A 27,104-nucleotide genomic window follows, 5' to 3' on the forward strand; every position below is an offset into this window, starting at 1 on the left:
TATCCTGATCCATATACATATAGAGGGGACATAACCGGGGATAAATTATTATATATTATAAATCGAAAAACTCTTTAGTTGAATCACAAAAATAATATTGTGATTCCCATGCAAAAAATTTTAGTCTTATTATTTGTAATATAATATTTGAAAGACAACGCCGCCTCTTACATACTACTTGCTAAGCATCAGACCAAGACAAAGTTATCAAGGTTTACTTAACACAATCAGATACGACGATGCGCCACAAACAGCTACTGAGGTTATCAAGTAATAAGGAAGGACAGGCTGAAGAATAAGTCGGGTGGTGTAATCCGGTTGATACAGCAACACTGAAGCTTTAAATTACTAGAATTATAAGACGAATCTGACCGACAGGAATGTATACTAGCAACAACAACAACAGCTATCTTCATGTGGGAGACATGAAGATAGTGGTAGCGGTGATTTACACTCCCCGCAACCAAACAATACAAGGCTTAGGGAAGATTACAACACACAACGGATAAATTCAACAATTGACTAAAGGTAATGGGAAAAACTGCCACAGTGACAAAGGAGGCGAAACCTAAATTCTAATACTAGGGGATTTTAACTACAGGGAAATAGACTGGATAAATAAGGACCTCTGTGGGGGTGATGAGACATGTAGAGCATGACTGGTAGACATGGCAGACTCTTCTTAAATCAGCATTTTACAGACGCAACATAAGAAAGAAACCACCACCACTTAACTGAGTACCCGGAGGACAGAAAGTACAGAGTTATTGAGAGAAGAGGTTTCAAGCTGGAGGAATTAAACAAGTGGGGTCCCATAAGGCTCGGACCAGATACCACTGCCATTCCAATTTTATGTGAACGATCTACCCGAGGGAGATCGTATGTATACATCTATGTTTGCAGATGACGCAAAGCTGATGAGGATTGCAGGAAGTTACAGGAGGACCTTGACAAACTTCAGCAGTGTGCAAACATGTAGTTGATGGAATAAATTTCCAACAAGTGTAGGGTAATGAAGTTGGGAAAAGGAAAAAGGAGGCCAGGAGATATTTACACCTTAAGGGGAAGGCAACTACAGGAATTCAGGTTTGGGAGTGGATACATTTCCAACACTGCTGGCAAACATTAGATCATTTAGAAACGTAAATCAGGATTCTTTCAAGACAATCTACATACCATTTATTAAATAAATACTGGAACATGCAGTACCTGCAGGCAATGTCCTTGTAAAGCATAAAACCAAAATTAATATAAGGTTTGCAACAAACGCTAAGAGGGTTAAGCTACAAGAATAGGATAACAGAATTAAATCTCTTTACAACAGAGAATAGGAAAACAACAGAATGGATACAATCATAACAGGCAAGATACTGAGAGGAACACACAAGCTGGACAAGGAGAGCCTCTTAAAATTGAGAGAAAGTGGGACTAGAGGACACAGGTGGAAGCTGGAAATGGAAACAAGTCGAAGGAATGTAAGGAAATACTCGTCCCCAGTACCGGTGGACAAGAAGCGGAATGCACTGAAAGTAGTTTTGGAAACCACCTCCATCCACATCTTCAAGGCCGGATTCGACAAATTATTTGATCAAAATAGTTAAAATTATAACGTAACCGGTACAACAAAGCAGTAGGCAGGGCATAAAGCTCTCGACCTCACTCGCTCGTAGACATTGAAAGGTAAATACTGACAGGCAATTACGAAACATGTGCCAACTTATCTAGGCTTCTAAATACATCTACGTTAAAAGATAACTTCTTAATTTATTTGATAATTAGATGCAAGCATAGAGTGACATACTTAAAACTTGTATATTCAATAAATACATCACAATGGATAACGTGTAATTTAACGCTACATTAAATTTCCATTAAACATTTCCTGTTTGTTATAAACACAACGTCTCGATTATGAGACTAACAGCTACAAAGCATTTATTTCCCAAGATAAATATAGGATGTGTAAATTCATGCAGAATGACTGGAAAAAAAATAAATATCTCCACGTTATTTGCGCCACAAGAGCGTGGAAATAGTATTTATATAAAATTATTATACAAGTTTTACCAAGAAACAAAATTCAGAGTTTGTTTTAAGAGTGGAGAGCCGGGTGACGCACTCGGTGGACCGCGGTGTTTGACCACGTTCCTCGCATCATGCAAAAACAAACCACCATCAATATTAACACTTCACAAACTTTAAATACAAATAATTTATATTCTGCATTCAAAGACAAAAAAAAAGCTGGAATTTTTCAAAATCGTTCTACTATTTATTTAGAAATGTTGACAGTGGGCTGACAATACGACATTGAAATTAGACATTCCATTACCAACACGTTAATAAAGGCGAATTTCGCGATCAAGTAGTTCTCTGTAAATCTGAGACTGTGCTAAGATATGTCTGCGCTCGGCGCCAGGATCATACACTACCGCATGGTTGATAACCATGGAAATGTTTAACTATAATTTAACCCTTGGAGTGGGCAATTCTCTCTGTTCCGGATCAATATAAAATATTCTTAAACAACATAATTGTACATCTGTGTGGCTCAGTTGTGCCAATAATCTTATGAAACTGAATGTGTCTCTTAGTCCTGATAAAACTGTTCCTTATATTTCCCCTTGGAAAGATGTGCAGGTCTCTATACATTATACACCCATCAGTGTGAAACAAATCTATAATACTGAAGCTATGAGATGTATAGCACTAGACAAGTCATCTTCAAAATCTCAAACCAAATGAATCCTATGCCTTTACTTATGGTTCTGTGCAATTAGGCACTGGTAAAACAGGTTGTGCATGTGCAGTATATAAAGGGAGGCAAATGATCATGTCTAGTAAACTATTTCATTGAATCTGGTGTACTGGACGACATCCTAACAATTTATACTAAATTTGCTTGTCCATTGTAAAGAATGAAGAACAATGCTATTTATATTATTTTTATGCTGCATCTCTTATGAACCCATCCCTGCCCTTGTGTGGCAGTGCACAATAGAAAGTTGTATTTACATATTCGTACATTGAAAAGTGTATACAGTCTAATGTAGTTGATTGTAACGGAAATGTGTGCGCTTTAGCCTATAGTTTAGACCTATTGACTGGTGTATGATTCTCTGTCATGGTGTGACAGTGAATACCAGCATTATCCTCACTTTAATAAGGCTTAATTGAATTACTCAGATTAAGTAAATTGTAATTCATTGTCAATAAAGATGTTAATAATCTATGCTGTCTACTTCACCTCAGCCCCTCCCATAACCTCTTTCCCCTCACAATCTCTTCCTCTCCCTCCAACTATATTTACCATGCCATTTTCCTCTTCCACCAACACTGTTTACTCTTCTCCCACCAACCTTATTTTTCCTCCCATCCCAAGACAACAAACTTTGCTGCTCTTTGTTTGACTATGTTTTTGCTGCTCCATACCTCGCCTCTCCTGTCTTCCCCCTTCATATAAACTACCGCTTCCATGCTACCCCTCCCAACCCAGGCTATGCCACCCCCTTCCAAGGCCCACTCCCTCCCTCCCTGGTGGTTGCAAGACATTCGGGTCACGTCCTTACCCAGCGACGCCACCTGGCGGCTCTTACGAGTGTCCAGGTGAGACTCTCCTCCCCAGCGACTCGCCTCCAGCTCCCGACTACTCTACGCAGTTTTACTTCACAAGTTAATTGTACATAGTAGAGGACTAGTAATAGTCGGAAGTGGTGAGGCTACTCCTGTGGGCCACACCTCAAGCAATGGCCTTTTGGAGCAAATTATCACAAGAGCTGCCAGAACCTACTCCAGGTATAACCCAAAAGATTACTTCCGCATCCCATTGTTTACTGTCGAGTACCCCGAGACATATCCTCAAGTAACGTTAAATCAACGCAGGATCAACGTAGATTCCATGCTCCATCTACGTCGTTTTCCCAGCTTTACTCAGTGTCCACTACCTTCTCCCTTGTACAACTCCACATTGTTTCCTCGTAGAGCAACTGCTTTGCCTTAGGTACTGGGTAAAGCAAAGGTATTTAAATCTATGTACGCCCGCAGTTTAACCACCGTGGACTGCTATAGCCTGGCTGCTTATGTATATCAAACCTCAGTAGTTTACCTCATTGTTTAGCCACTCAACCGGTTCTTATTTGTTACTTATTGTTAATTTATCGTTTAGCCACGTTTTGGCATGTTCAAAACCATGCAATTTACAATTCAACAAGTTGTATCACCTAAAACATATAAACAATAGCTTGCAAATCCGTTCAAGTTTATCTAATGGAGTTAAATAGTTGGTTGTATCTGTATTTCAATGCATTACTTTTGACAAACAAGATGGTGCCCGATAGAACTCTAACGCCATATATATAAACGGCACTTAAGGTCCTTTAAAGCAGGAACAACCCAAGTTTATTGCAACGGTATTCCCTAGAGCGAAGGCGATATATATATATATGCATAATAACTAACACTTGGAAAATATTAGACGGACTGGTTCCAAATCTGTACGCGGAACAACTCCACAGGACACCAGTAGGTATGGCAGAATGCGTAAAATAGCCCCGTTGAAAATCAGAGGCTATTTCAACGGGGTAGGAATGCTGAGTTTTTAACAGCAAGGCTCCAGGACCAACATTTTTTCTACGCATAAGGGGCATAATGTGCCGACCTCTCTCAGTGCTCAAGAGAACTCGACAAACACCTCTAATGCTTGCCTGACCAACCAGGCTGGTTAACAACAGACTACCAACCAAGAGGCCTGGTCAGAGACCAGGGGCTAGATTCACGAAAGCACTTATGCAAGCACTTACGAACGTGTACATCTTTCCTCAATCTTTGACGGCTTTGGTTACATTTATTAAACAGTTTACAAGCATGAAAACTTGCCATTCAACTGTTGTTATTGTTATAAACAGCCTCCTGGTGCTTCGGAGCTCAACTGTTTATTAATTGGAAACAAAGCCGTCATAGATTGAGAAAAGATATACAGGTTCGTAAGTACTTTCGTGAATCTGGTCCCTGGCCGCGGGGACGTCGATTTCCGGAACCAACAAGAGTTAAGTCAACGGTGGCGATCTCATTTTAAGTCAAAGGTTACTTGATAACCTACTCCAGAGAAAATATCCCCATATCAACGAAACTGAACGACCTTACCTGGACCTAAAATGTACTTCAGCACATAATATAGTGTTAATTTTTATTTGAGAAAACCGAGTTTGTTATTATACCCCTATGAAAGATTCTAGTCAGTCTGTTGTCTGCTGTATAAATCAAACACTGACTTGCTAAAATCTTCGTTACTCGGAATGTGATTTAAAGCTTTGGCTGGACGATGGAGTTGGCTTGAAATAAATTTTATAAGCTGAAATTAGTTTACCCCAAAAACACCACTAATTACGGGGTACAATAACCTCTCCCAGATCATAAAATTGTAGTACATGAAAAAAAACTTATTAAACTTGGCCTTTATCATTATGTTTTCATAAATATGAACTTTCTTGATAAATAATTTGATCACAAGACATTAAAAATGTTCTGGCAGCGTCACTTAATTGGCAATAGAAAAATATCAACGAGTCATTTAAGCGTCCATTACACTCGGGGTGCATAATCTAATTATCGTACATCACTTCTTATACCTTATCATCCAATTACGACCCAATAAATAACCGACACTTCGTGATTAGGCTGTCGAAAAACATTATATTTCGCTGAAAATTGAGAAACTGGAATTTTCCAATTTTTTACATCATTTCAGATCAATGTCATTCATGAGACTCTCAAAACTTAACAAAAATATTTTCTACATTTTTATACTAATGTAATGTATTTTAGACTTGCATAATGTATTTTTGTGAATACAGTAGCCTAATCGTTATACTTGCATAATGCATATTTTCGTGAATGCAGTAGCCTAGTCGTTATACTTGCATAATGTATTTTCGTGAATACAGTAGTCTAGGCGTTACTCTTGCGTAATGTATGTGAGTGAATACAGTAGCATAGTTGCTGACCAATCACACATTTGCTTTATTCGTAATAGGAACTTTTAATTCAACTTGTCAACCAAAAATTGTAATTACTAGCATTTACATTTGCAAAATTAATATAAATATTAATATTATAAGTGCGTCCAATTAATTTTACTTTCTACCGTGTGAAATGTTTCTGGAAATAAAAGTCTTACCAGAAAGTTACCAGACAACGAATGTCGTTTCAAAATCTTCTGATGTGTGGTTTAGCCATCAACCAGACATTAACCTGGGTCCTAACCATACAAATTGTACAGCTTATGTTCTACATATTACTGAATTAACTTGGTTTGGTATTAATAAGTTATTAATATCATTAAAATATTGTATATTTTATCTTTATCATTACATTTTTCTTCTATTGCATTGTAGTGTGCCATTATGATGTTTTGAGAACATAGTATATGCTTAAATTTATCGTACTGTACGCTCACACGTGTTGGTCAGTGGTGCGGGCACAGAATACAGACGGGTCTATGACGGGTCTATGTCGGGTCCGGATTCAGAGTATCAAGTCAATACAACAATACAACGCTACAATACAACTGTTGCAAATTCATAGTTTATAATACTTTTTGTAGGAAGTATTATTGTATGATCATATGTTACTAGAGCACCACTCTATGATGTCCTTAGAATACGATCGGTTGCCGATAGCGTTCCTCCCCAAGTCATTAAGGGAGCGACTCCATCAGTGGAGTGGTTCGTGTTGAATAGGCTGAATGTGTCAGCTCCTGAAGTTAGGTAGATTGTTTTACTTAGTACTATAAATGTAACACTTGTAGGTCTGGTATATATATGGATTAAGTATTACCTTTAGTTTATCAGTGATCCTGTGACGAGTCATATGTTTTTATGTTGTATTGTTTATTTTTATATTACTTATCAGTATAAAAAGTAAATTTAGATTTAGTTCCTACCAGGTCTCGAACCTTACTGTGTGCGAATGGTAACAAGTTAAAAATGCAGGCATAACATGAAGGTGGTCCAGCAGACAAGAGTACCTAAGCAACAGCGAGGGTCTGCATACGAGCTGATCCTGCTTCTAGTATGTATAAACGGTCTTACAGAGAACAGGCTCATTCCTCTTAATGTTTGACTATGCAACAATGATGAGGAAGATTAAGACAAGAGGAGGCGAGCAAGAGACTATAAAATGACCTGGACAAACTGAGATAATGGTCCAACTACTGGCTACTAGAGTTTAAGGTTCAATGAAACCAGATGTAAAGAACAGGAGCCGGGCACAAGACACAACCCTCCTCACCACCACTACCAACAGGACACCATCAACAACCAACATCTCTCTACTTTTCCCCATTTCTTAGTTATGTCAGCAGAGGGAGTGCTCTGCCTTTAACCCATACTCCTTTAACCCATACTCCAACGCCTACATCAGAACAAGGAGGGATGCTCCATTTCCTCCTACGTCAACGCCGCCACCACTACCTTCAGATCTATCATCAGGGGGTGACGGGGTATTCTGACCCCTCTTCCTCCTCCAACTCCACCACCCCCCCAGGTTTGTTAACAGAGGTGACAGGGTACTGCGCCCCCCTCTCCTCCTCTCACTCCCCTACCCCCTGGTCTGTCAACGACGTGGAGGGTGCTCCTCTCTCTCTTCCATCAACACCCCACCACTACGCCCAGGTCTGTCAACAGGAGTGACGGGTTACTCCCCCTCACCTCTAAGACCCCCACCATCATCCCCAGGTCTGTCAACAGGGAGATCCCTACTACGCGTAATTTACTCTCCCAAGACGTCAGTTCCGGGAAGGTCAGATGTGCACACGGTCCAAATTGGTGAGTTTTACGGCATATTGGGATAATAAAAGTGGTGAATATCACAAGGAGTCGACCCTGCTCTCCGTGCCCAGAATGCTACGGCTTTTGTGGCTCAGTAAAAGCTGCTTTTATAGGTGTCCATGGGAATTAGCCTAAATCGACATCACTTTTGGGTTTTAATGGCACGGGAGTTCACGCTTCTTAACGGGAGAGGGAGAGGGTTCACCCGTAGTGATAACGGTCATGGTACTTGTGATTGTAATGACGGTAGTATGAGGTGTAGTTGCGATAAGAGTAGGAGCAAGAGAACATAAGAAAAATATGAATTAAGGAAACTGCAAAAAACATTATTGACCCGTACATGGCAGCTCCTATTTATATCCACCCAAGAGCAGTAGAGTAGCACTAGCAACAGGAGGTATTTGGGGAATTTAGCAGAGACGAGTATTTGTGGACCAGATGTACTTTTGGTGAAGGAAGTACTTGTGGAGGAGCTGGTGGTATAGTTACAGTAACGGGGCGGGTGGTGGTAGTTACAGTGGGAGGCGGCGACGGCGTGCATGGTAATGGCTTCATTCCACTCACCTAACTGTGCTTGCAAGGGTAAAGGGCTGTGAACTTCGTAAGTTTGTCACCACATTCAATCGACTGGTGTATATAGGTTTCAGAATCTATTAGACTGTCATACCTCAACCCGTCCTCCGAACAGAGCGTTGTATTTTGACACATACGGTCAAAAATTATCGTACTAGATAATGGTAGAGGCTCGCGAAATTGTCATACTGTCCTGTTTTCTGTTTCGGGTCGACTGGTAGGTTAGGAGAGGGCACTTCAGTACGACAGTTTCTGACGTTGGGAAAAACTTAGGAGGACGTGCTGCATACCTGCAAGAAGTCTGTCTCCACCACTTTACATGTTAACGGATTCCATTCCCTCGCGACTTCTAGGATGGTTGTGCTGGTAGTTTAGACTCCACCGGTGGGCACGCAAGTCTTGTGGAAGGGGCCAGTGGGCACGCAAGTTTGGTGGAAGGGGCCGGTGGGCACCCGAGACGCCTATGGAAACCATCGACAAACAAAAAGCCTCCTTCACGTATCCACCGGTCAAGTGTGGGTTCGACACCACCTGCATGAAGAGTCCAGGTGGAGGAAGAGATTAATGTCAAAGTTGCTCTATATCCCTCCCTCCCCCCCCTCCCTCACTTTCATACCGTCAAGTTACAGCTTCTAGTATTTGCGACTCTGACGTGATAGATTCCAGTGAAGATTTACAAAGGTTATGTGACTCAAGAGGTGGTTGGCATTTTACTGCAGGATGCTCAGCACATGAGTGTTTTTTGTTTAGTCAGGGATCAACAACCTTACAGTAATTACTATGTGGACTCATTCGTAAAGGCATGTGTGTGTGTGTGTGTGTGTGTGTGTGTGTGTGTGTGTGTGTGTGTGTGTGTGTGTGTGTGTGTGTGTGTGTGTGTGTGTGCTTTCAAAGTAATTGTTACTAAGGATTAACATCTTTTTCAAACCCAGATTTATGGAATTAGAAATCATTTTTATGGAATTTCTCTTCCTTTTTTTCAATCTCCTTCTATTAATAATTAAGATGGCATCTTGAGGTTATCTTGAGATGATTTCGGGGCTTAGTGTCCCCGCGGCCCGGTCCTCGACCAGGCCTCTTTTTTTGTTACACATCCCCAGGAAGCAGCCCGTAGCAGCTGTAACTCTCAGGTACCTATTTACTGCTAGATGAACAGGCGCATCAGAGTGAAAGAAACCCTGCCCATTTGTTGCCGCCTCCGCCGGGGATCGAACCCGGAATCCTAGGACTACGAATAACGCATGCTGTCCACTCGGCCGTCAGGCCCTTTGGTCCCTATGAGCCAGATAAATTAGTAATAGAATATATATTTCTATATATAAACACCGAAATACTCGACCATCACAGCAATAGAAAATTACACATAGCTGAGGCACTAAATATCAAACATATTCATCCAACTATACATATCCAGCTGGCTCTTGGCTGGATAGGATAGGATACCTTACTTTCCTCCTAAACCCAGAGAGCTTCCTCCTTACACCACCTGGCCAACCTGGCATTGAATGCACATAGCAGTAACACCCAGAAAATAGCGGTAGTGGAATGAATGTTCTAGTTGCTAAAGAAAGTATTTGAAGTTTGTACCATTTGGATACAAAGGAAATTGGTCGATAGAGTCATTAGTGGATAGAGTCATTGGTCGATAGAGTCATTGGTGGATAGAGCTTCGACCTCACACACGTGGGGTCCATGGTTCGAGTCTCCTAGAGCCCAGGTGAATGGAATTTAATACAAAAGGAATTTATTTGTATTTGTTTTGTATCCAAAGGAATTTTGTATTCCTTTGGATACTAAACAAGTGTTGGGCATTTGGGCTAGACTGCAGAGATGTAACTAAAATTTGAGCTTGTAAAAAAGCATCTTAATCACCTTCTGGTGAGGTGCTTAATGTCACTAGTTTCTATAGCAGCTGTCTTACCCTGTCAAACCCTGTCTGGCTTACAGATTCCTGAGCCTACTGGGCTCTATCATATCTGCATTTGAAACTGTGTATGGAGTCAGCCTCCATCACATCACTGCCTAATGCATTCCATCTGTTAACTACTCTGATACTGAAAAAGTTCTTTCTAACGTCCCTGTGGCTCATTTGGGTACTCAGTTTCCACCTGTGTCCCCGTGTTCGCGTACCACCCCTGTTAAAAAGTTTATCCTTATCTACCCTGTCAATATATCTGAAAATTTTGTAGGTAGTGATCATGTCTCCCCGAAGTCTACTGTCTTCCAGAGACGTGAGGTGCATTTCACGCAGCCTTTCCTCGTAACCCATGCCTCTTAGCTCTGGGACTAGCCTAGTGGTATACCTCTGAACTTTTTCCAGTTTCGTCTTGTGCTCGACAAGGTACTGGCTCCATGCTGGAGCCGCATACTCCAGGATTAGTCTTACATATGTGGTATATAAGGTTCTGAAGGTTTCCTAACTCAATGTATACTTATTCAATAACTACATCTCGTCCAATTGTTCAAGCCTCACGAAACACTTCAGCCACCAGGTTCCTGTCTAAATAATATTCCAATACTTCAGACAGCGGAGTGAAAAACATTCCCTACTGTTGACACACTTTCCCTGCAATCTCCTCCCATCCCCCTGATCTGATCCCTTTCTCTCATCCCCCATCATCCCGTACTTCCCATGCCTCGCCTTCTTATACGATACTCCTTTCCCGCCTCAACTTTATCTCCCCCATCCTCTAATCTCTCGTCTCCTCCCCAGGAGCCAACACCCTCGCTACTGTAATCAACTTCAAAGGATTTAATAAAAACAACAATCTACCCCAAGAGCGTCGGCGGAAGTCTTAAAGCAAACTCCCCAGACAGTGAGACAACAGGAAGCAATAAATGTCTCTCGCGATATGCTGTCTTCGTGGGTTGCTCAGTAGGTGGTGAATGGTTCAAGATGCTCACCTTCCCATTACCCACCCTCCCCACCCCTGCGCCCCACTCCACAACCCCCCAATCCCACCTTCGATTCATAACCCAAACATATATATCCAATTTGATCTGTTCCAGCCCACTCTCAGACTCCAATATTCATTCGCCCCCCTCTTTTACTCCTGACATTCATTCACCCGCACAAACACCTTATTAACTCCACTGCATTCCTCCCACAGACTTCATACTTCTCCCCACTAATCCTCCTCGATACTACTGTCTCACAATTCAGAGATAAATTTGTGTAAACTAATGTCATTCGCCATAAAAAATATCAAAATAATTAACATTAAAAAGCTAGAATTCTGAGGTCTGATCTTCCACCACATAGACATACACACTGCTATTAATTTTGTATGAAGAGTTTTATTACTTTCTTCAATTTGAGCTCAATCTCATAAAAAATTCTAAAAATTACATCTAGAGATAGGGGATAGGAACGCAAATGTTTACTATAATGTCAAAATACATAAAATATACAAGTTCCTATCACCTCAAAGTGAAAAATCACGTAAGGATAAATGGACAATGTGTAATTCGTGTAACCATAATTGTACGTAGCAGAACAAAGATTTGAAGCCCACCATAACCCTACGCCTAACTAAACACAACATGAAGATCCAAACATCATCCAGTCGAGAACCTCGGCAAAGAATCACTTCAAGAATCCTGAGCACAAGCAGAGAAGAAAAAGCCATCCGGGCTGCTACTCCTGACCAGGTGACCAAACCACACACTAGAATGTGAAGGGACGACGACGTTTCGGTCCGTCCTGGACCATTCTCAAATCGACTTGAGAATGGTCCAGGACGGACCAAAACGTCGTCGTCCCTTCACATTCTAGTGTGTGGTCTGGTCATCATACTTTAGCCACGTTATTGTGACTCATCGCCTGCATCCTGACCAGGTGCTTCTGCGGAGGACCCTCAACACCAATACCCTCTCGCTTCTCTCCCCGCCTTCACAATGGCATCCTCCGGTACACTGTGAGATATACCTGTTCATCTATCAAACGGTGTTCCCTCCCCTGCCCCTGTCTTGCCCCTCCTGTGTGGTCGGGGCAATTATAGGAGTCTGATTGCCATTAGCTCAGCAGGGGGCGTGCAACCTGCAAGGGTCTGGTATTTGGCTGGCAGACGCATAAACACCAGGCAGCAGGAGGCCCTAACGAGCCAGGGCCGTCGTTCCAAGTCCTCCCCATCGTTATCTCCGCCTCTTTATTACATTAATATAATTGTTGAGTAAATAGGCTAAAGGGTATTAATGAGAGGTGGGAGATACTGCGCGCGTCTCCTACTAACTCTATCATGCCGCCAGGGAACGAGGCGAGGTACTCCCAGAGGAACATGGAGTCCTGCCAGTCACACGGAATACTAATGTATCTTAATAGTATGCTGATAACCTGAGAGATGCGTAAATCATCCCAAAACCTCCCGCCTGAGGCTCTCCTTGTTACTAAGCTTGACTAACGCATTGCAGAAGATAACTTGTCAACTTACACAAGCGCCACAGAAGTAATGAGTTCGTTGAGGGCTAATAAAGATTCCACGGGAATAGGGTCCACGTCACTAAGGTGCCGAAGAAACACAGCGGGGAGGGTGAGGGGAGGTTGGCGGCCTTGTAGACAGTGGCGACAGCAATTGCGCGACGGTGAGATCTTACAGTTAAACTAGTTATCAAGATGACAGCTGGTTTAACCTGAAGACTCACTGTACCTCCTTATCTGGCTGTCTCGCTTGGTAAATAGCTCTCCTATCTCGCGCTTGCTCTTTTCTCCTCTTTGTTGGCTCCTTTTCGCTCGTTCTCTTTAGCAATCGCTCTATTTTTAGTTCTCGCATTTGTTAAAATTGAGTGTAGATATTTTTTTATACACCTTTGCCTAAAAAAAAATTGATTACGTGTCTCTCTCAGGTTGGAGGCTAAACACTTGAGGCTAGCTCCCAAAACTTTAAAAGCTGATACTTGGGTAGTATTCGAGTGTCATAGATCAGTTAAGGTCGGCCTTAGTAAGTAATTATCAAAGAAGGCACCAAGCCGGGAAGGCTATGTAGCAATCGCCCTTAGTAGCCTACAAAGGTTTTTCACCTGTTGGTAATGTTACAATTTCTGAGAGAGAGAGAGAGAGAGAGAGAGAGAGAGAGAGAGAGAGAGAGAGAGAGAGAGAGAGAGAGAGAGAGAGAGAGAGAGAGAGAGAGAGAGAGAGAGAGAGAGAGAGAGAGAGAGAGAGAGAGAGAGAGAGAGAGAGAGAGAGAGAGAGAGAGAGAGAGAGAGAGAGAGAGAGAGAGAGAGAGAGAGAGAGAGAGAGAGAGAGAGAGAGAGAGAGAGAGAGAGAGAGAGAGAGAGAGAGAGAGAGAGAGAGAGAGAGAGAGAGAGAGAGAGAGAGAGAGAGAGAGAGAGAGAGAGAGAGAGAGAGAGAGAGAGAGAGAGAGAGAGAGAGAGAGAGAGAGAGAGAGAGAGAGAGAGAGAGAGAGAGAGAGAGAGAGAGAGAGAGAGAGAGAGAGAGAGAGAGAGAGAGAGAGAGAGAGAGAGAGAGAGAGAGAGAGAGAGAGAGAGAGAGAGAGAGAGAGAGAGAGAGAGAGAGAGAGAGAGAGAGAGAGAGAGAGAGAGAGAGAGAGAGAGAGAGAGAGAGAGAGAGAGAGAGAGAGAGAGAGAGAGAGAGAGAGAGAGAGAGAGAGAGAGAGAGAGAGAGAGAGAGAGAGAGAGAGAGAGAGAGAGAGAGAGAGAGAGAGAGAGAGAGAGAGAGAGAGAGAGAGAGAGAGAGAGAGAGAGAGAGAGAGAGAGAGAGAGAGAGAGAGAGAGAGAGAGAGAGAGAGAGAGAGAGAGAGAGAGAGAGAGAGAGAGAGAGAGAGAGAGAGAGAGAGAGAGAGAGAGAGAGAGAGAGAGAGAGAGAGAGAGAGAGAGAGAGAGAGAGAGAGAGAGAGAGAGAGAGAGAGAGAGAGAGAGAGAGAGAGAGAGAGAGAGAGAGAGAGAGAGAGAGAGAGAGAGAGAGGAGAGAGAGAGAGAGAGAGAGAGAGAGAGAGAGAGAGAGAGAGAGAGAGAGAGAGAGAGAGAGAGAGAGAGAGAGAGAGAGAGAGAGAGAGAGAGAGAGAGAGAGAGAGAGAGAGAGAGAGAGAGAGAGAGAGAGAGAGAGAGAGAGAGAGAGAGAGAGAGAGAGAGAGAGAGAGAGAGAGAGAGAGAGAGAGAGAGAGAGAGAGAGAGAGAGAGAGAGAGAGAGAGAGAGAGAGAGAGAGAGAGAGAGAGAGAGAGAGAGAGAGAGAGAGAGAGAGAGAGAGAGAGAGAGAGAGAGAGAGAGAGAGAGAGAGAGAGAGAGAGAGAGAGAGAGAGAGAGAGAGAGAGAGAGAGAGAGAGAGAGAGAGAGAGAGAGAGAGAGAGAGAGAGAGAGAGAGAGAGAGAGAGAGAGAGAGAGAGAGAGAGAGAGAGAGAGAGAGAGAGAGAGAGAGAGAGAGAGAGAGAGAGAGAGAGAGAGAGAGAGAGAGAGAGAGAGAGAGAGAGAGAGAGAGAGAGAGAGAGAGAGAGAGAGAGAGAGAGAGAGAGAGAGAGAGAGAGAGAGAGAGAGAGAGAGAGAGAGAGAGAGAGAGAGAGAGAGAGAGAGAGAGAGAGAGAGAGAGAGAGAGAGAGAGAGAGAGAGAGAGAGAGAGAGAGAGAGAGAGAGAGAGAGAGAGAGAGAGAGAGAGAGAGAGAGAGAGAGAGAGAGAGAGAGAGAGAGAGAGAGAGAGAGAGAGAGAGAGAGAGAGAGAGAGAGAGAGAGAGAGAGAGAGAGAGAGAGAGAGAGAGAGAGAGAGAGAGAGAGAGAGAGAGAGAGGGGGGGGGGGGGGGGGGGGGAGGGAGGGGGGGGGGGAGAGAGAGAGAGAGAAAGCCTCTCTTCTTAGTTTCTCATCTTTGCCGAACTGGCAAAGATGTTTGGATTTAGCATTTAAAGAAGTTCTTCTGACTTGCATGGGAGTAAATTATGTTGATCTTACAAATCTTTCTTACATCTTTCCTTAATCATATAAAGGATCTCACATCTTCCCTTAATCACGCAGCAACGCCAGGAAGAACAAGAGGAGCAACACAATCAGACGAGTCAGAGCAGTACAAGAATGCGATAACTACAGTTCTGCAGCACTGGTGCAGCACAGCACCTAACGTGCAAAAATATTATGAGCAGCAGTACCAGCCGCTGTAACAGGCAGCGACAACAGAGGCAGGAAGAGCCTGGGCCTGGCCACTCCCGTTGATGACCACCAATAAGAACTGGTCACCCGAGATCATTTCCTTCCCCGCCAACTTTTCTTACCTCTCCCTGCCTGCATACATGGACGTAACTGCACTATTCTGGTTGGCAAGTTTTTTTTTAAGTATGTCACGCACTGAATCACTGTGTCACACACAGTGTGTGTGTGTGTGTGTACGCGTGCATGAGAGAAATATTTGCAGTAGACATGAGAGGAAAAAGGGAACATTACATTAGGCAGTACATTTGGCAACTGATGGTTAGAAATGTGGGGGTCGAAGAGCTAACAGCTCGTTCCTGCAGACGTAAATCCAAAACACATCCCCTCCCCCCCCCCCCCCCCCCCCCCACCCGTGCTGCAGGTACCTATACATTTATCACTGATAGAGTGCGAAAATAAGTCTTGATGTGTCTATTTATAAGAGTGCATTCGTCACTACGACTACAACCGGCACCAAACCCTGCCCTCAATCTGACCATTTGTTTAACCCAAATTGTCCGTAAAATTCGTCCTTTCCGGGTCCACGGCATCATCATCATCGGTCCTCAAACTTGCTTTATAAGCCAACCATCCCAAACACCTCTCACGCACACGCTAATCTTCGCCATTATTTGACAATTTATTTTGCAGCATTATGAAAAACTAGTAATTCCGATTTTTAAAGTTATCTAGCAGGAAGGAAGGAGGTTAATAAGATTTACGGAGCTCTATATTTCAACGTAGCGGAGGCAACCCGTTCTCACGTTTTGACACTTAAAAAGTTTCACTTTAGTTTCCCCTAATTAGAAATTTTTCGAACCTAAGCAATTTACGTAAGGCAGAAACGTCAACTTTATCTTGCCGTAATTTGAACTAAAACGCTGCTATTTTACGAATTGGTCGAGGATATGTAGGCCTCGGGCCGCTCCACGCAATAGTACACAAGACCAAGTATTATTATTATTATTATTAACATCTTTATTGACAAAATTAATTACAATTGTGCCTAATCTGATGATTTTGATAGTCTTATTAAAGTGAGGATAATGCTGGTATTCACTGTCCCACAGGACAGAGGGTCATACATAAGACAATATGTCTAATACCGGGTCGAGCTTGGCCCCATTCCGGGCATGGGAAGAACACCTACTCCCAGAACAGTCTCCAGGTATACAACATGTATACAGTGTTAGATGGAGAGCGAATACTCTCGTTAGCTTGAACGCCAAGTCGTAAGTTACGAGCGTCAGCTGCGCTACAGGTCGTTAATCTTCAGCCTGGCCGTAGAATAAAGAAACCACGGTACCTCCTCATGTGAGAGTAATGATAAGACAAATCATATTTACAGAAAATTTACAGAGTGGAAAAATTATCTGCCTATTCACGAGGAAGACTTATGGCCCCTGTCATTCATCAGTCAAATACCTATACTATGGAACGGGAAATGCTCTGTTACTTGGACTTTATGGTGTGGCTATATGATGACCATGTGGGTGGAGTCCAGTGATGTGGTTGTCGGGGAGAAGCCACACCATGTGGGTGGGATAATGAGATTAGGGGATATTAATAAGGTATTAGCGAGATAAAAGTGTATCAATGATCCTACTCAAATCGCCCTTTAACCGATCATCGAAAATGTATCTAAATTATATAAAACCACTGCTAATGTTCAAATTACAGGATTTTGTAATCCGTATTAAAGCAGATTCAATTATGTTCCTAAAAATAAATAGGTATAAAATAGGTGCTGCTGCGCAATGGCAAAATAAATCATTCGTGTAATTCTCTTTTTTTGTCAATAGTACCCCCATGCTTAGGGAATGGGCTAGGCGTACCCTTACTTGCCAATAGTACCCTGAGCTATGCTAGCCATATTTGTCACATAGTATCTTAATGACAGCCTTACCCTGCTTGCTGAGAGTACTCAGCAAGCAGGTACTTGCTGAGTACCTCAGCGAGCTAGGTAACTTGCTGAGTACTCAGCGAGCTAGGATTACCAGTCCATAAACAATGCAATGGTTTTGGCCTAACCAGAAGCATTAGAACCTAGACAACCAACCTAACTTATAGAAGATATTCATTAGGTTCATGAGGCGTCAATACTGAAGTGATTTTAATTTCCCTAAACCACTAAAATTTTTACGGAGGGGGTCGATAGCATAAAAAATGTAGCGTGTTCCCTCAGAGTAAGGCACATTTTATGATAACAGAACATTACCCGAGGGAAATCGCCGTGGTGGAGCCCTTGCTCCTTGCTGCATACTACGGAGCTCCTTACTGCATAGTATAAAGCTCCTTGCTTCATGTTATATATGTTGAAGGATAATAGGGGTCTGTGCAAGTCTAAGGCTGGAAGGATAAGTGTGTGTGTGCACGGATAAGGCCGTAGGGATAGCAGTGGGTAAGGGATAAGGCCGGCAGAAGAGGGGTGTGTGCAAGGATAAGGCTGAAAGGATAGGTGTGTGCGCTAGGATAAGGGTGTGGGCAAGGATAAGACTGAAATGATTGGGTTGTGTGCAGGGATAAGGCTGAGAGGATAGGGGTGTGTACAGGGATAAGGCTGAAAGGATTGGGGTGTGTGCAGGGATAAGGCTGAAAGGATTGGGGTGTGTGTAGGGATAAGGCTGAAAGGATTGGTGTGTGTGTGTGTAGGAATAAGGCTGAAAAGATTGGTGTGTGTGTGTGCAGGGATACGGCTGAAAGGATTGGGGTGTGTGTGTGAAGGGATAAGACTGAAAGGATTGAGATGTGGCTGGGATAAGACAATGGATAGGGGTGTACGCAGGGATAAGACTGAAAGGCTAGGGGTGAGAGCAAGAATAAGGATGGCAAAATTACGGTGCTTGAGAGGTTGGGCGCGAGAACGTCTGTGTCACATCCTGTGCAAGGCAACTGAGACCCTCAATGTTATCAAGCACCTGCCAACACGCTGCAATTTTAATGTCTGCGTCCAACTTTCGCCGTCTCCTCAACCCGTTCCCTCGATTTGCCATTCCGTAATATCAACTCCGTGGTGTAGTGGTAAGACACTCGCCTGGCGTTCCGCGAGCGCTATGTCATGGGTTCGTATCCTGGCCGGGGAGGATTTAATGGGCGCAATTCCTTAACTGTAGCCTCTGTTTAACGCAACAGTAAAATGTGTACTTGGATGAAAAAACGATTCTTCGCGGCAGGGGATCGTATTCCAGGGACCGTAGGATTAAGGACTTGCCCGAAACGCTACGCGTACTAGTGGCTGTACAAGAATGTAACAACTCTTGTATATATCTCAAAAAAAAAAAAAAAAAAAAAACTGGTTTGCTTACCCAGAAAAGTACTAACCCAAGCAACCCACCTAGAACACGCCGTCTTTTTCAAATTCTTTGGCCACAAAGGGGGTTCAGCAGTAACATTCAACAGACCCCAGGGCCTACGGAACAAGTGATATTAAAAATGTGGCCAAAAATCAAGTAAAGACCAGCAATAACATCCCATCAATAAAACAAGAGACATTATGGTTCCCAACGTATATGTCAAATATTGATTTATTAAAATCTACACGTTTATATTTCACTTGATCATGCTCGAAGCTGACTTGAAACTTGCCACATTCTTTTAGTCCTTACTATAAACATTCCTTAAACTAGTGTAATCAAAACACCTCGCCTAACTTTACACTGACCAATGCATAAATCCACAAAATGTTGATATTAAAACAAAAAAAATATTATTATACTGTGTGAAAGATTCATCCGGTCAGTCTGTTGTACAAGTCAAATACCGACATTAAAATTTATGCAAGTCAGCATCTGATATAATTGGGCTAGAGGATTGGTTGGTAAATACAGGTAAACAAAACAATAAACTCCAGGAACAAACTTCCGCTAAAAAGTATTAAAAAAAAAAGTTAAGAATTTACTGAAAACGGCCCGTTGACATGTTTCCAGAAAAAGGACTGAATTAAAAGCAACGATTTAAAGCATAAGCCAATATTAGGCTGCATGTATCAAGTGCTTAATAAACGGTATCAACCTATACCGTTGATAGGTTAAGTAATAATTGTAATTAAGAAGCAATAAGATGCTTATATTAACATACTAAGAAGGTTAGGTAAGGTCGGTGTTTTCTATGAAGCTTTTCAAGGTAAACTAAAATATTCACAATCAATTAGTATGTCACATATGCACTTATTAAATAAGCCAATATTGACAGTAAGCAAGTGCGAGAACGGGTTGCAACAGGGGATCGCTACCACTGTATTGGTTTGTGACCCCGCTCGGCGTGTGGCTGAGGCACTCTGCCAGCGAGTAGCTGGAGAGTGGTCGTGGGGGTACAGGCACCTCATGACAATGTCAGTGGGCTAGCCCACGCACAGGTGAACTCGCCTGTGTTCTTCCCTGTAAGGTTGGATACGCTACTGGACAGTGAAGAAATACTGGGGATTGATGAACTCTGCACGTGAGCACGTTTGATATCCTGAGCGAAAGGATTGTACATAGGTGTAGTAATAGCCTATCTGTTCTTTTTATATTATTTATGGTGACGGTGTACATATATATATATACTTAACGGTGGTGGAAAGATATTTAATACATTGACGAAAGGAACAGTGTTTTGTTCATCCCCTCCTTTTTTAATGCACTACATAGCCACTTTCTTGAAAGCGTACTATCGACTTGGGGTCGGATACTATCATTTTGGTTCTACCTTCAAAGAACCCGGTTGCGACCCATAGTGGCCATAACATGTCACTAATTTGATTTAATGTCTGGAGTCGTGTATTTTAAGCGCTGCTTCCTATTTTATATAGTAAACACAGGCTCTACTGTTTCTTAGTTGCGCCTCGAGTCTAGTAAATCTATTTTCTGCCGAACTACTTAATTATTCGTTAATATAAAGTAAATTAAATATAAATGCGACCACTAAGAAAATAAGATACAGTTGCCATAGGACGACAACCTTAACGCGTGCTGCAGCTGCCACACCAGGACAACCTTAACACGTGCTGCAGCTGCCACACCTGGACAACCTTAAAACGTGCTGCAGCTGCCACACCAGGACAACCTTAACACGTGCTGCAGCTGCCACACCAGGACAACCTTAACGCGTGCTGCAGCTGCCACACCTGGACAACCTTAACACGTGCTGCAGCTGCCACACCAGGACAACCTTAACGCGTGCTGCAGCTGCCACACCAGGACAACGTTAACGCGTGCTGCAGCTGCCACACCTGGACAACCTTAACACATGCTGCAGCTGCCACACCTGGACAACCTTAACACGTGCTGCAGCTGCCACAGCTGGACAACCTTAACACGTGCTGCAGCTGCCACACCAGTGCAACCTTAACTGGTGCTGCAGCTGCCACACCTGGACAACCTTAACGCGTGCTGCAGCTGCCACACCTGGACAACGTTAACACGTGCTGCAGCTGCCACACCTGTACAACGTTAACACGTGCTGCAGCTGCCACACCTGGACAACCTTAACACGTGCTGCAGCTGCCACAGCTGGACAACCTTAACACGTGCTGCAGCTGCCACAGCTGGACAACCTTAACACGTGCTGCAGCTGCCACATGAGTGCAACCTTAACTGGTGCTGCAGCTGCCACACCTGGACAACGTTAACGCGTGCTGCAGCTGCCACACCTGGACAACGTTAACGCGTGCTGCAGCTGCCACACCTGGACAACGTTAACACGTGCTGCAGCTGCCACACCTGTACAACGTTAACACGTGCTGCAGCTGCCACACCTGGACAACGTTAACACGTGCTGCAGCTGCCACACCAGTGCAACCTTAACTGGTGGTGCAGCTGCCACACCAGGACAAAGTTAACACGTGCTGCAGCTGCCACACCTGGACAACCTTAACACGTGCTGCAGCTGCCACACCAGGACAACGTTAACACGTGCTACAGCTGCCACACCAGGACAACGTTAACACGTGCTGCAGCTGCCACACCAGGACAACGTTAACACGTGCTGCAGCTGCCACACCAGGACAACGTTAACACGTGCTGCAGCTGCCACACCAGTGCAACCTTAACTGGTGCTGCAGCTGCCACACCTGGACAACGTTAACGCGTGCTGCAGCTGCCACACCTGGACAACCTTAACACGTGCTGCAGCTGCCACACCTGGACAACCTTAACACGTGCTGCAGCTGCCACACCTGGACAACCTTAACACGTGCTGCAGCTGCCACACCTGGACAACCTTAACACGTGCTGCAGCTGCCACACCAGGACAACGTTAACGCGTGCTGCAGCTGCCACACCAGTGCAACCTTAACTGGTGCTGCAGCTGCCACACCTGGACAACCTTAACACGTGCTGCAGCTGCCACACCAGGACAACCTTAACACGTGCTGCAGCTGCCACACCAGGACAACCTTAACACGTGCTGCAGCTGCCACACCAGTGCAATCTTAACTGGTGCTGCAGCTGCCACACCTGGACAACCTTAACGCGTGCTGCAGCTGCCACACCTGGACAACGTTAACGCGTGCTGCAGCTGCCACACCTGGACAACGTTAACACGTGCTGCAGCTGCCACACCTGTACAATGTTAACACGTGCTGCAGCTGCCACACCTGGACAACCTTAACACGTGCTGCAGCTGCCACACCTGGACAACCTTAACACGTGCTGCAGCTGCCACAGCTGGACAACCTTAACACGTGCTGCAGCTGCCACACCAGTGCAACCTTAACTGGTGCTGCAGCTGCCACACCTGGACAACGTTAACGCGTGCTGCAGCTGCCACACCTGGACAACGTTAACACGTGCTGCAGCTGCCACACCTGTACAACGTTAACACGTGCTGCAGCTGCCACACCTGGACAACGTTAACACGTGCTGCAGCTGCCACACCAGTGCAACCTTAACTGGTGCTGCAGCTGCCACACCAGGACAACGTTAACACGTGCTGCAGCTGCCACACCTGGACAACCTTAACACGTGCTGCAGCTGCCACACCAGGACAACGTTAACACGTGCTGCAGCTGCCACACCAGGACAACGTTAACACGTGCTGCAGCTGCCACACCAGGACAACGTTAACACGTGCTGCAGCTGCCACACCAGTGCAACCTTAACTGGTGCTGCAGCTGCCACACCTGGACAACGTTAACGCGTGCTGCAGCTGCCACACCTGAACAACCTTAACACGTGCTGCAGCTGCCACACCTGGACAACCTTAACACGTGCTGCAGCAGCCACACCTGGACAACGTTAACACGTGCTGCAGCTGCCACACCTGGACAACCTTAACACGTGCTGCAGCTGCCACACCAGGACAACCTTAACACGTGCTGCAGCTGCCACACCAGGACAACCTTAACACGTGCTGCAGCTGCCACACCAGGACAACCTTAACACGTGCTGCAGCTGCCACACCAGGACAACGTTAACACGTGCTGCAGCTGCCACACCAGGACAACGTTAACACGTGCTGCAGCTGCCACACCAGGACAACGTTAACGCGTGCTGCAGCTGCCACACCAGTGCAACCTTTTCTGGTGCTGCAGCTGCCACACCTGGACAACCTTAACACGTGCTGCAGCTGCCACACCAGGACAACCTTAACACGTGCTGCAGCTGCCACACCTGGACAACGTTAACACGTGCTGCAGCTGCCACACCTGGACAACGTTAACACGTGCTGCAGCTGCCACACCTGGACAACGTTAACACGTGCTGCAGCTGCCACACCAGTGCAACCTTAACTGGTGCTGCAGCTGCCACACCTGGACAACCTTAACACGTGCTGCAGCTGCCACACCAGGACAACCTTAACACGTGCTGCAGCTGCCACACCTGGACAACGTTAACACGTGCTGCAGCTGCCACACCTGGACAACGTTAACACGTGCTGCAGCTGCCACACCTGGACAACGTTAGCGCATGGTGCCGCTGCCGCACCAGCGGGACCTGCTCGTGCTACAGCTGCTGTACCAGCGGGGCCTGCACGTGCTGCAGCTGCCGCAACAGCAGGACCTGCACGTGCTGCAGCTGCCGCAACAGCAGGACCTGCACTGTATATGCTACCTTTCATTCGAATCAAGAATAGTTAGCAGCTCATTTTTATTACATTGAAACAACTCGAGTGGACGGGCTGGCTGATACGTTGTTTGTTGTTAAAGATTCGCTATCTGGAACAATGTCCCAAGTAGCACGGGCTATGGTGAGCCCGTAGTGGCTGATACATTAGTCCCACTATTAAATATGCGCGCTGCCTTCTCACCTACCCCTTACGAGCTCACCATAGTCCGTGCTACATGGACACTTCGTTCAAAGTACCTAAATCTAAAACAACAACAACTTCTCACCTAGCAGAGGTAGGTTACATTATGCCGGCGTCTAAATAACGCAGCATCTTATGTGTTGCTCTTCATCCTAACTCTCTCAACCTGCTATGAGCCGTGTAACTAGAGTACAATACCTATAAAATTATGGTATATCAATAGTTTGTCCTTCACTAACCTTAATTAGAGCGAGTGTTAAGTCTGCCAAGGAGGTGGAGCGTCTTGGGTGTCTGGCTATAATGCTCCTCGCCGCCCACTCCGGCATCTTCAATACTTCCTCGCGTAACTTTCATAATACACATTTCACTTACACTATTTAAGGAAAACTTAAGTGCGTGAGTACTGTCCAACACCTGAACCAGTAACCGACGTTTATTACATCCCAATACGGCACATATAATAAGTTTTAACACGAGAGTTCCCCGGCGGCAGCGGTCACCATCGCGTGTCAAGGGCAACTGATTGAAAAGTATTGGAACGCTATTGCGGCACGAGTCATAGAAAATGCAAAATATATTGTACTTTCAATATATAATTGCAAGTACTGTGTACTTGCAATTATGGATAATTTATTTTTATATAAATATTGATTTTTATAAACCTTATGCCTCGTTAGGGATAGTTAAAATAAGAGGTAAGTCGGGAACCCCGCTGTCTAAACCCTGCAAAGATCCCGTATCATTCTCAAATTTGTACAGGACGCTTTTATCTTTTTTTTTTTTTTTTTTTTTTTTGCATGTAGTGTCAGTTGATATCAAAACAGTTTCTAATTAAAGAGAACTCTATGTTTATAGAATCAAAAACAACTAAAATTAGATAAATAGGGACAAAATTCTACGTTCGTGCGACGCTCACAACAAACTTCTAAAAACTCTTCAAGACTTAGCGAACTGTTTTGCATATAATGTCAATGTCAAATTGAGCGAATGGTGAACGTTCATAGTACTCAATTTTGAAGAGGAACATGGCATTATTATTTACCGTGTTAATTATAACACTTTTTTTTTTAGATATATACAAGAGTTGTTACATTCTTGTAGAGCCACTAGTACGCGTAGCGTTTCGGGCAGGTCCTTAATCCTACGGTCCCTGGAATACGATCCCCGCCGCGAAGAATCGTTTTTTCATCCAAGTACACATTTTACTGTTGTGTTAAACAGAGGCTACAGTTAAGGATTTGCGCCCAGTAAATCCTCCCCGGCCAGGATACGAACCCATGACATAGCGCTCGCGGAACGCCAGGCGAGTGTCTTACCACTACACCAAAGCTTCTATATGAAAAACTTATTATTAGCTTAGCTCACTTATTACACTTAAAACTTATTATTATTAGCTTCTATATGAAAAAACACTTAACAAAGCCTTGTAGTGTTTTTTTTTTACTTGAACTATTTTCACTAGCCTGTCCTCAGGCTAGGCTCGTCCAGGCGGCGGCCGAATACAAAGACATGTATTAATTTTAACATGATGTATATTCAAAATTGTTATTATCTCAAATATAAGATAATATTATTGCTTACTAGAATGTGCTGAATAATTATACCTAACTTAGGTTAGGTGGTTTCTGTTGGCCATTATTGGTATTTGCAGTACATGGATAAGGCGGCAACCCCTCCTCAGACCAAGTCCATTCCATCCAGCTGTCGACCCCAAAGACGCATTCAACAATGTTGAAAAACGTTCTTCATTCGAATTAGGAATTTTCTCAAATATAAATTAACATGATTATATATTAGCATACTGTGCATATTTAGGCATTGGTTAGGTTAGATTAGGTGTTCAAATTATGTTGGCGATTATTTGTATTTGTAGTGTATGCAACTCGTCCTCGACTAAAGTCCTTTACATCCAGAGGTCGACCCCACAGACGCATTCATAAATTTTGACATGCTGTTCATTCAAAACGGAAATATTTGACAATTGTTTGTCAAATATTAGGGGGACTCCCGGTTTGCCTCCTGCCTTCTCATTCGGGGGGCAGTGGCGGGCGTCGTTCCCCAGAGCAGGCCAAAGCGCATCGTTGAGCCTGCCAAAGAGCAGAATATGGAGGCCGCAACAGCTACTCGCCCGATGGATGTTATTCCGACCCTCGCGCAGGATATTCTCAAATATAAATTAATATGATAATATATTAGCATATTGTTTATATATAGGCGTTGGTTAGGTTAAGTTAGGTGTTTAGGTTCTGTTGGCGATTATTTGAATTTGTAGTACGTGGGTGAAGCATTTATAGCGTTGTGGCGCGAACAAAATTCGTCAGTGAAGCACTTGTTCCGGAAGTGTTCGAAGGAAATCATTTGTGAGTCGTGTGTAAACCGTTTTTCATTCATAAACAGGGGGTTTGGCGGGTGCATGGAATCACTTTAGGGTTTTGTTTGGAGGACGGGCTGCGAAAAATACATGCGTCGTCAGTTGTAAATAGTGTTTTTATTTCATAAACTGAGGATTGATGGCTAGATTAACGAGCATTTGGTGTTTGTTGATGAGCACGGGTTACAAAACTGTTGGTTTATAATGTACAAGTCATATACTGACATTAAAATCTAACTCGATACGGGCTTCGTTCAATTTCAGCCTGTAGTGTAAGCACTATCTAAATCGACATAAACAAAACACATTTCACTATCTTACATAGACCCATTTATGGGTAAACCCATAAAATATAATAATATTAATTTATGAGACGAAAACCTTTTATTATTATAAAGTATAAAAGACCCATCCTCAGAGTTGGTCGGCTGCTGTACAAGTAAAATACTGACATTAAAATCTACGTAAGTCAACATTTGATTATAGTTTGTGATGGAAGATAGGTTGGCCTGTTTGTTATGGCACTTTCCAACTAACACATACGCCATAAATTAAATCCGTGGAAGTGTCCATGTGGTCGTTGACTGTCGTTTCTAACATAAAATTGTAGTTGCATCAAACAACAAAAGATGGCTTTATGAACTTGTATACAATACGCAGGCGATGAGCTACAATAACGTGGCTAAAGTATGATGACCAGACCACACACTAGAATGTGAAGGGACGACGACGTTTCGGTCCGTCCTGGACCATTCTCAAGTCGATTGAGACTTGAGAATCGACTTGAGAATGGTCCAGGACGGACCGAAACGTCGTCGTCCCTTCACATTCTAGTGTGTGGTCTGGTCAACATGTATACAATACTATTTACAAAAGTCCTTATTACGCAATCCATTGTCATCAAGTGCAAATTACAGATGGTCAATTTGCTACGATTATATACACCTCGGCTTTGTCCGTTCCTCCACTAATCCATTACTA

The 27,104-nt window shown here is 43.9% G+C and overlaps 1 protein-coding gene across 7 annotated transcripts in view; it reads right to left on the reverse strand.

The window, feature by feature from the left end:
* Positions 1 to 27,104, reverse strand: part of trh (PAS domain-containing protein trachealess) — a 1,432,279-nt gene that overhangs the window by 1,373,036 nt on the left and 32,139 nt on the right. The window contains exon 1 of one of the 7 annotated variants that reach the window (XM_069316265.1): positions 23,992 to 24,260. The exons of the other annotated variants lie outside the window; for them this stretch is intronic. The gene's annotated coding sequence lies outside the window, so the exon portion shown is untranslated. Of the gene's footprint in view, positions 1 to 23,991; positions 24,261 to 27,104 lie in introns of those variants that run through there. 7 annotated transcript variants of the gene reach the window in all.

The sequence above is a fragment of the Procambarus clarkii genome, chromosome 83, assembly GCF_040958095.1.
Source record: "Procambarus clarkii isolate CNS0578487 chromosome 83, FALCON_Pclarkii_2.0, whole genome shotgun sequence".
Lineage (NCBI taxonomy): Eukaryota > Metazoa > Arthropoda > Malacostraca > Decapoda > Cambaridae > Procambarus > Procambarus clarkii.